Here is a 10,184-nt window from a genome sequence, read left to right as displayed (position 1 = left end):
TTTATCTATGTATGTAAGCAGGATGGTTTGTACAACTGTGCTGTGCATTTCTGCTGGCCTGTGGAAAGAAGTAGTTAGTGCTTTAATTTGTTGGATCTTTTTTCATTTGTTTGTACTTTTTCTCTTCCTATTTTGTTATACATTTCTTTCATTTTTCTTTCTTCCACCAATTTTACATGCAAGTATCTGTACTATGAATAAGTGGTTGGAAGACAACATTATATATTATAACAAATACTGTGAAATCCATCTTACTTTGTTAAGTGAAATTCTGTATCATTTGTAATTTTTTTATTTCAATTCTAATTTGTGCTACCTTCAAAAATTTTTTTAAAGAAGAAAACAATCTGTTAGAATTGAAAAGTCATTTTATTAGAAAAGGATACAAGATTAACAAATAACATTGGAAATAATGTTCAATATCACTAGCTGTCACGGAAATACAAGCTGAAACTATAAAGTGATCATGATGCATGCTTCTGCGAATTATCAACAGCAAAAGCCATCGGGAAAACCAAGTGCCGCTGAGGATGCAAACAAACTGGATCTCTTGAGCATTGCTGGTTCTTTCAGGACAGTTTGGCATTTTCTTCTTATTATTATTATTGTTTTTATTTTAGAGAAGGTTCTACAGGGTGCTCAGGGTCTCACTACTAGATCGGACTCGTAGTGGTCCACCTGTTTACAGCCTCCCAAGAGCTGGGATTACAGGCATGCGCCACCACGCCCAGTCTCAACTGTCTCAGTGCGACCCGGGGGCAGGGTCCACAGGGCAGGCCGGGAATGAAACCCCAGCCCCCGTGCCTGCTTATAGGTGCTTTAATCTGCTCGGCTACTTGGCTGGCCCCTCAGGTTAGCAACTTTTAAATGCAGGCTATCCACACAACTAATGTATGAACTAGAACTGGAATTTCTGAAATTGCTTGGGAATAAAGACCCATTTGTAGAAAAACACGCCCTAGCCAAAATATGACCACTAATGGATAAAAACTAAAGCTCCCTAACAAGGAAAAATATTGAGGAGCAAACAAGAGCAAACGGCAATAAGCACATCCAAGAAGAGAAATCTTCTATAAATTAAGGTAATAAAAATCAGAAATCGAAGTGCTCCCAATCGCCAACCTGTTTCCACACCTGCACGGGAAGCCCTGGGCCGGTCTCGGGAGCAAGAAAGTGAATATGTGATGAGAGAATTGCGTAAAGGAAAAAATGTTATCACTTACAGATGTTTATTTTAAAATAATTATAATTCCACAACTGACTCCTCACTGAAATGTTTTATGAGAGAACATTTGTACTTGCTATTTAACACAGTGTTGAACAAATAAATGAATCCCTTTCTCTATAAAACATTCAGGTATTGTCCAGCATATTGATCCTATCACCAAGTGCGGTCTGGATCAGAGCACCACACCCCACTCTCGTATATGATTATGGTGTGAGGTGAGCTGACTGTCTTCGACGAAAATCGAAGCTTGATCATTCACTAGCCCTGTTAGCTCTCTTTGTAATATTTCACAACCTCAGTCATAAAAGATGAATAATACGTTTATTTTCAGCTTTTTTATGCAAATGAAATAATACTATGAACCTTTTTTACAATATATATTATTTATAATATTGTTATTTTCAAAATAATTATTATTTTTCAGATTCATTTTTGTTTCCCTTGACACCGTTCAATCATATAGGAAAAATAATTTTATTTAAATATAAATGTTACAAGTATTTCCTACATTTATAAATCTCAGGAATAAAGTAGTTCCCAGAAAGTAAAAGAAATGATGATTTCTATGTACTTATGAAAAAACGGGCTGTGGAGATGGCTCAGTAGAATAAGTGCTTCCCTGGCAAGCGCAAGGGCCTGAGTTCAATCCCCGGTTCCACAAAAAAAAAAAAAAGAAAAAAAAAGTAATTTGAATTTACTTATACCATTTCATAAAAGTTATAATTGTCTTCAAAGATGTTGGTGTTTTTCATGTTGATATAATATTGTATTGAACATGCAAGCGTGAACATTAGGAGACATTCCCTGTCCTGTTGCCTTTCCTCTCTCACCATATGCGAGCACTAGGTCCAGCTGCAGTCCACTCACGCAGCGTCCCTCAGCAGCCAGAGGGGTCTCTGGAACCCACTGTAGGCATCAGTTAAATGGCCACAAATCTATGATTTCATTTTTGGAAACAAGCTCCTGAAGAATTCTGCTGCTCCTTTATCCTTATCTACACTGGGTGTTGCAGTTGGTACCATACCCCTAGGGTTACACCATTTCCTGCCTGGTTGCCTTTAGCTTCTGTTCCTTCACAGTTCTTTATTTTATTTATTTTATTTTTTTTTTGTAGTACCAGGGATTGAACTCAGGGCCTTGTGCTTGCCAGGCAAGCTCTTACCCACTGAGCTATCTTCCCAGGTTCCTTCCTAGTTCTAATCATTCTGCATTACTGCTACCACTTTCTCCCACACTTAGATTTTTCTCCTGAATTAAGAAAGCCTTCAGACTCCCCTGCCTGCCTCTAGAGCAGAGCTCTCTTATGGCTTTATGTTCCTGAGTGGTAACACAACAGTGCAATGTCTCTGGCAATAGTCACAGGGAGAAGGACCACCTGGATTGGTCTACATTAGACATGCAGAGTATCCGTTCCCCTAAATAAAAGGTAGACTAGGTTGTCCCACAGTTGGAACCCTGAAATGCAACCAAAATGCCCCCTTTGCAGGCATAGTTGCTGCAGTCTATTTGCCATAAATTTTCTCTCTTCCCACACCTGCGTGGATAGGGAAGTAAGAGAAATATAAAGGCATATTGGGTACCCAGGGATGCGGTCCAGCCACATGGCGGCATGTGGTTCTTCTGCTGCCCCTGGAGACAGTGGCATAGAGAATGAGAATTCTGTGTGGCCAGATGAGCTCATTTTTGAGAGAAATCTGCTATTTCTATATGAAGCATCGTGTCTGATGAGTCTACTCCACAAGTCATGGTTCCTCAACTATCACTGCAAGCCCAACAAGAAGCCACATGCAGGTCACATTTGAGCAGCTGGCCACCAATCTGACTTTTCTAGCAGCTGGCCTGAGGGATGTGGCTGCTTTCTAAGTTCCCATCTCAAAGGCTATTTAAATGTTGATGACTGAGATTTTGTTCGCAGTCTAAATGCAGAAACAACAAAATGTAAGAGCCACGGTCCTGTACTGCCTCTAAATGCACTGAAAATGGGGCAGGAAGCCTGCCAGGGCTGGTGGGTGACCTCTGTTGCCTTCAGCTTCGTCACCATTTCTGTAGTCCTAGAAACCTAAGGACAGCAGGGTGCAGCCTTAATGCTTCCTATGAGCTTGAAAAATGACCTGTTTCTGATTGCCAGATTTTACCAGTCCTATTGTTTTCTTCTTGTTTAACTCACATTGTGCCTGCGTGCTAACTCCTTTTGCTAAATGCTTGAAGATGTGACAGCTGTGCACAGGCAAGTATTACAAGGTATTAAGGCATCCCCAACCTCTGTGATGAGAAAAAACATCATCCTGGGAAGGAGGAGTAGGAACAAAGAAGCAAGCACAGACACTGGATTCCCAAATTCGTGACTGTTTCTTCACTACACAAACGAGGGGGTCACGATTTCTGAATCCAAAAACGTTCAAAATGAAAATGTTCCACCCATGGCATTAGACCTTGAGGAAGTTCATTGATTGACAGGTCAAAAAATTTTCAGTGGTTTTAACACTCTTTTTTTGTCCAAGAAAGAAGAATATTAATGTTGCTAAATAAATGTGTAATAAGAGGCAATCAAGAGAACTTTGAAACAGGCAGAGAATTAGAATAATCAAAGGCTAATAGGTCATTTCCATTATTAGTAATAATCCAAGAAATACTTGGTTCTTTAGCCTGGTGAACCTCAAATCGTAGACAAATGCGTTAAATTTATTGCTCGTGCATTTGGGCTTCTTTGTGCCACCTTCCCCTGACTCACAACTCAAAAAGAGCCATGTCAGCCTCCACCTCTAAGACTGACTCAGGAAAGCCTTCTTAGCAATTCTGCTCTTCTGAACTTCCTACCGAAATTCCTGCTTCTCAAATTCAAGTCTCCCCCTCCCTAGTGTGAGTAATTATGTTGAAGATTGGGAATGCGTGTAGAATACTACCTGTAGATTGAGAATCGGAACTGAATATGAACAACTAATTTGCAAAATATAAATTTTGTTCATCCAGTAGCTTCCAAACAAGCACAAAAACAAATAGGTTAAAGCGTTCCATCATCTCTGCTTCCCAAACCCCTATTCTAAACAACAGACCAAGTGATAACAAAGACGATAGATTTACATAAATGTGTGTCAGGGGAAAAGATGTCTTCGGTCTCATTCAGATGACAGGACACAGAGGCTATTATGCCAGATTCAGTGCTGTAGTTTACCTGAGTATGACAAAGTAAAATTCATTTTCGGGGGGGAGAGGATTTAGGAAAACACAGTCTCACGGAAGGCCCAGTAGTAGTGACAAGCAAGAGAGGGACATTTAAGGCGTCTTCAAATGCTGGGGGCCTGGCTTCTGTATGAAACACTTGCAGATCGGACCTGCCCTTGAAAGGAGAAATATCACAAGAATACCAGGAGGGATTCTGCAAAGCAAGAAGTGTTCAACATTCAGGAATAATTATGTTGAAAAAGACCACTTCATTAAATAAGCAGTTACATATTTGCGGATGTTTTGGGATCTGGAAAATTATCTGGACTGAGAATGTGTATCATTTAAAACTTACACTGCAAAGTGGTATTCTTCTCTAATTCACCACAAAATTATACTTGTGGAGATGTGTTTAGCCACTTCTGGTCTCTGTGTGATCTTTTCTGTTAGAGATGTTCTTTTCTCACAGTTGCATTTTCCCAATATGTTCGCTATTGCTGAAAAACTCTTGTGATATTTGATTGCTTGTGTCCTCTTGAGAAATTCTGAAGTCCAACCGCACCAGCTCAGCAGTTCCGTGCTCTTGGGTGTACAGGGCCGGCCCAGTATGGCTTGCCACGTGGTTGGCATGAAGGTCAGTGCGGGAGCCTCATTTACCCTACAGAATACCTAGTAGTGAACCACTCAAAATGGACTGAATACTTATTGTACTACATTTCAAAACTTAGCAGTTGAATGTCTGCTACTTTCTAGGTAACAATCCCAGGGGCTTGATGAATGTGATGACCAAGACTGCCACAGACTGCTTCGGGGCACTCAGTGCCTTCCACGCCCTGCTACAATACACGAACAGCAAAGGGATGAGTTAGTTCCCTTCATCGCCAAGGCAAATATTTATACTGACTTTGTTCAAACATAATTTTTTCAGGTTTCTACTGAGTGAATTTTTAAATTTTAAATATAAAGCTTGACTGTCTTATCCAAGCCCAGGCGTGATGACTCAGTGCACGACCTCCCAGAGATGAAGGAAAATATCTGGAGATGGCTTTGGGGAGTCCCCTTTAGTGCTGCTCAGCAGCAGGCCGTAACAGGGAAGCACAGAGTTAACTGCAACTCACCAGTGAGAAAGTACGCAGGAATATTATATATTTCTATAATTATGAAGACTTTCATGGCTATAAAAGGGAGGCTTCTCATTTTTAACTATTTTTAGGGTATTTTTATTAGCATTGTAAGTCTATTTCTCTCAGAGCTGTCTTACATAACAGCTTAAGAGCTTGAGAACCAATTAAGTTGTACTAAATGTTTAACAGCCCCATTAGTCTTTTTAGTGTAATAATTGGGTCAGTGTTAATAATTGGGTCAGGCCATGGTTGACCAAATCAATAAGTGAATTTCTGATCACTGTGGCTGTGAGTGCTGCACGGTTTCAGCCAACCATGAAATGCCACGCTACTCTGAAGTGCAGTATTTCTAGAGATCTGCGCAGCAGCTACACGACGACCGACTAAAAAAAGTTAACATTAGCTGAAACTCCAGGTGTGGTGTAGGTGGCTGAATTCTCTGTTTGCACTGACATACTGAAAAACTCTCCATGGGAATCCTAGACTCGTGGAGAGGTAGCTGGAGGGCAGGAGTGTTGTGTGGGCTTGACTCTCCCCGCAGGACGATTAGTGCGCCAGCAGCACAGCGCTGGTGCTTGCTAGTGCCCAGAGAGCGCACAGGCACTGAGAGGACCTAACGATAGCTGGGTCTGAAAAGGCAGGAATTGCTCTGTGAGGACCCTGCCCTCGAGACTTTGAGGATTTATGCTGCATCAGTCCTCGTTTGACAGAGCCAGGCTCGCAGCCCTTCACAAGATTCACAGGGAACCGTTATATGACAAAACATCTCCATTTGATTACTTATGTAATAGAGCGGTAGGAACTTTAAAATAACTGTCATAATTGTTCTCTTTATGATCTTCACTTTTCACAAATACAAGTGATCTTCCCAGGATGGCCTTAGGCAACACTGTGACATAAACGTCTTCTCCACCCGTTCCCCCCTTCTTTCTCCTTAAAGAATAAATTAAATGACAAGAAACCATGTGAGTGACATGAAAAAGACCACTGAACAGTCGCTGTGTGCTGAGTGCCATCCGTGGCTCTTATCTTGATCCCTTCAGGGCACTGAGGGCCACACACTCTTTGCTGCACTTCACTGATGAAAGGATGAGACAGAGACGGGCTAAGCAACATGCTCATAGGCTCTAAGCCAGCTATGAGACTCCAGACTCAAAGCTGCAGCACTAGCAAAGTCCCCAAAGCCCTTACACAGGACCTCTTCATTTTAAGAGATGTAGTTCAAAGAGACTTCCTTGGAAATAGCCTGAGAAATTCCATCAAAGACATTCATGAGCAGAGCCTGAGCTCCCAATTAGCAAAGACGATCTAATTTAGGGTTTGCCATATTCAAAGCGACAGGGAAGAAAGCAGGAATTCTGAGCATGAAGCAGAGGAAGGCATCGTCTCTTCGTGTGGGCTCTGAAGTTTCTCTCCATGACCTTGATGTGTCCTTGGACTAGGGCAGGTGTCCCTCCATGTAGCATTCCAGGGCTTTCTCTCACCTTCCAGGAAAAGCTCTTCGCTCCTTCTCTGTGTCCCTAGAGCCCTTCTGTCACCCGCTGCAGCATGCCTGTGCTGTGTCAGGTTGCCTCCCGGTCATCTGATAGGAGTTCTCACTGAGCAGAGCCGCCACCCTGGCGAGATCGGCCCTGCCACAGTGCAGAGAGGTACCAGCTGCCAGGACTCACAAAGTGTGCTGCTGCTGGTACTATTTGCTTTAAAAACTTAAAACATGCTTCTGATTTGAGATACCAGATGCTACCAACTTCCAAAGTGGAACAGAGCTGTGAGGACAATGGAATTAGATGGACTGTGGCCATGTAGATCTTAGAGGAAACCAGAGGAAAGGCTGCTAATGGAGACAGAAACTGAAGCAAATGGTAACAAGCTACGGCACACATCCTTTGGAGTGAAAATCTATACCCTAGTATAAAGTCTATACTCAACTATCCCTGGAAATTGCAATTTTCATTCTTACTGTTGTCTTTTTGAGGACAGTCACCTGTGAAGTTCTTGAAACAGTAGATTCTAAATCAGCGTTTGGATTTCAAACCAGTACTCCCCAAAGCTATCCAGTGTTTGGTGTACAATGGCAGCGCGGACTCTCCTATCCAAAGCCCTCACCTGTTATAAATGTAGGCTTTGTGCTGTTGCTATCTCATGGATCTGCTTTCCTATTGTACTATTTTTATCTTGTATGCACACATTGAAGAGTATTTTATTCACATATTAAAACATAATCATTCCTATGTTTCCTAAGTGGGTAATAATAGGAGTCGGTACTTATGACAGGTTAATTATAGATGCTATATCATCACAAGAATTCGTGAATCAGGTTTCATTTGTTGCTTTAAATTTACATTTTAACCTTATAAATAAAAACAGAAAATTGTACAATTTATGAGATGAGATTTTGATGCAGGTACACATCACATAATATTTCAGCCATCTTGAACATCTATCTATCAAACACTTACCATTTCCTTCTTTTTCTACCTTTTTAAAAATTAATTTTATTGAGAAACAAATAACAATGAAACAGTTTCAAAACCGATTAGTGGGACAGTGTCAATAATTAATACATTGCATATTGTTTTCTTCATAGTGGTTATTCATAGTATAAGATGCAGACATGATATCCTGTCCACACACTATTAGTACAAATCTTTCTTCTCATTGAATTACGAGAAAGTTGCTGTGTATCTATCCTAAGTATTTTGTATGCAGATACAAAATGGTCCATTTGTATTCCTTTAAATTACCCTTAATACTTACCAAAGTGACAACAAAGCCACCACAGCAAGAAATAAGTTGGTACCATTTTGCTCCTACGTGTTCTTTTAAGCATCATCTCACCCTCCTGTGTGAGGTTTTTATTTTTCCCCAGGTAGGTAATGGGGCTTTCTGGGTTTGGGGAAGCAGCTGCCCCAATGCTGTCATATTCAAGGCTAATATTTTCATTTAATTAATAGGAGGATGCATATCAGCATGTTTACACTTGCTCATTTTCCAGGTTTCGTTTGTTGAGCTGGCACCCAAATATCTTCTCTGGGTTTTTTTTGTTTGTTTGTTTTTTATTTTTTGTTTTTTTGTCCAATGATGGTCTGTAGCAGAAGACTCATCTGTCAGTCAAGAAAATGTCACAGGACTGTCCTGCTACAATGCTGTGTATGGTTAGATTTCTAAATTTCTGTGTAAAAATATGTAAATGTTTATTCCTATTTTTAAAATTATTGTTTTCTTCACATTCTGTAGGGACTTAAAGTTTAACATATCAATATTTGATAGAAAATACCTGTTCAATGTTATACCTAAGATGTTTGATATTTAGACAGATAGTGAAGTAAATCCAACTGCATATGCTGTAGGGTAATAATGAGCTTCTTTTCTGGTGGGTTAACAACCTAAGTTTGCAAATCAAAAATTGGAGAAAAGGAAGGGCTGCAAGGTTAGCCAATGTTTTGGCCCTAGGTTTTCAAGGTCAATGAAGACTGAAGACATAGGAAAACCTATTTTGTAACACCATGTAACTCAATTGTGTCCCAAATTTTCTGATCAAGGAGATTATGGAGTCACAGAGGAAAGAGATCGATGATGTATAATGCTCCTAAGGAGAGTTACCTAGAGAGAAAACATTCTCTCAGGCTTTCACAGAGAGCAAACTGGTCAAGCAATGGCTGTGACTCATCCACACGGCTGACATTGACAAAGGATCTACAAAGTGCAGTACAGGGGTACAGGATAAATCCTGAGGAGACTTGACTGACCTTATCAGATACAAAAGTTACATTTATTGTTTTATAGGTCTTGCTTTATCTTGGTCTTAACCATCCAGAAGAGAAGATTTAAAAATGAGGTATATAAGGTAAAGCCATATTAATATCCTGAGCTGTGGATGGCTCAAGTGGACAACTTCTGCGGATAACCCACTCCTATTGTGGACTGCTGGACTGTGTTGGATTGTTTTGCTGAATTCATGCACCTATAATATTTAGATGCCAATAGAATACCCATCTCTGACAGGACTAAACAAAAAAAGGAGATACAAAGGAAGGACCATTTTGTATTTGTAAATTGTACCATTTCCTTCTGGTGAAAGTATTCAAACTCTCCTTCCCAGCTTTTGAAATACATAATAAATTGTCCCTACCACTTTTCACCCTGGGGTACAGAAGCACATCAGAAATTCTCAGTCACAGCCAACCCAACTTAGGACCCGTTGGTTAGCCTCACCCGAACCCTTCTGCCTTGTGCACCCCTCAGTCTCTAGCAATCACTGTTCCGCTCACAGGTTTATGCAGTAGGTCTGTCAGATCAGAGACTGTAATTAGCATGGCCATTGTGAAAAACAAGAGGCAGTTCCTTCAAAGAATTAAAAGTAGGGTGACCTATTCACCAACCATCAGATACATATGCGAAGGAGTTGAAATCAGTGCCTCAGCAAGACCTGGCTGGCAGCACCCAGAAGCAGTGAAAGAATTGTCCAAGCTCCCATAGGTCAGTGGGGTGGAACAGCCAACTTTTACCCATGACTATTTCACTGTCTCTCAATTTACATCTTCCTGGGAAATCCAGACTCTCTTTCCCTTATTTCTTTCTTTTCTTCCTTCCTTCTTTCCTTCCTTCCTTCCTTTCTTTCCTTTTTTAAAAAAATTTATTTATTTATTTATGTGTGTGTGTGTGTGTGT

This window comes from Octodon degus, unplaced genomic scaffold (genome assembly GCF_000260255.1).
Source record: "Octodon degus isolate 3935 unplaced genomic scaffold, OctDeg1.0 scaffold00061, whole genome shotgun sequence".
Lineage (NCBI taxonomy): Eukaryota > Metazoa > Chordata > Mammalia > Rodentia > Octodontidae > Octodon > Octodon degus.
Note: the sequence above shows the minus strand (reverse complement) of the source record.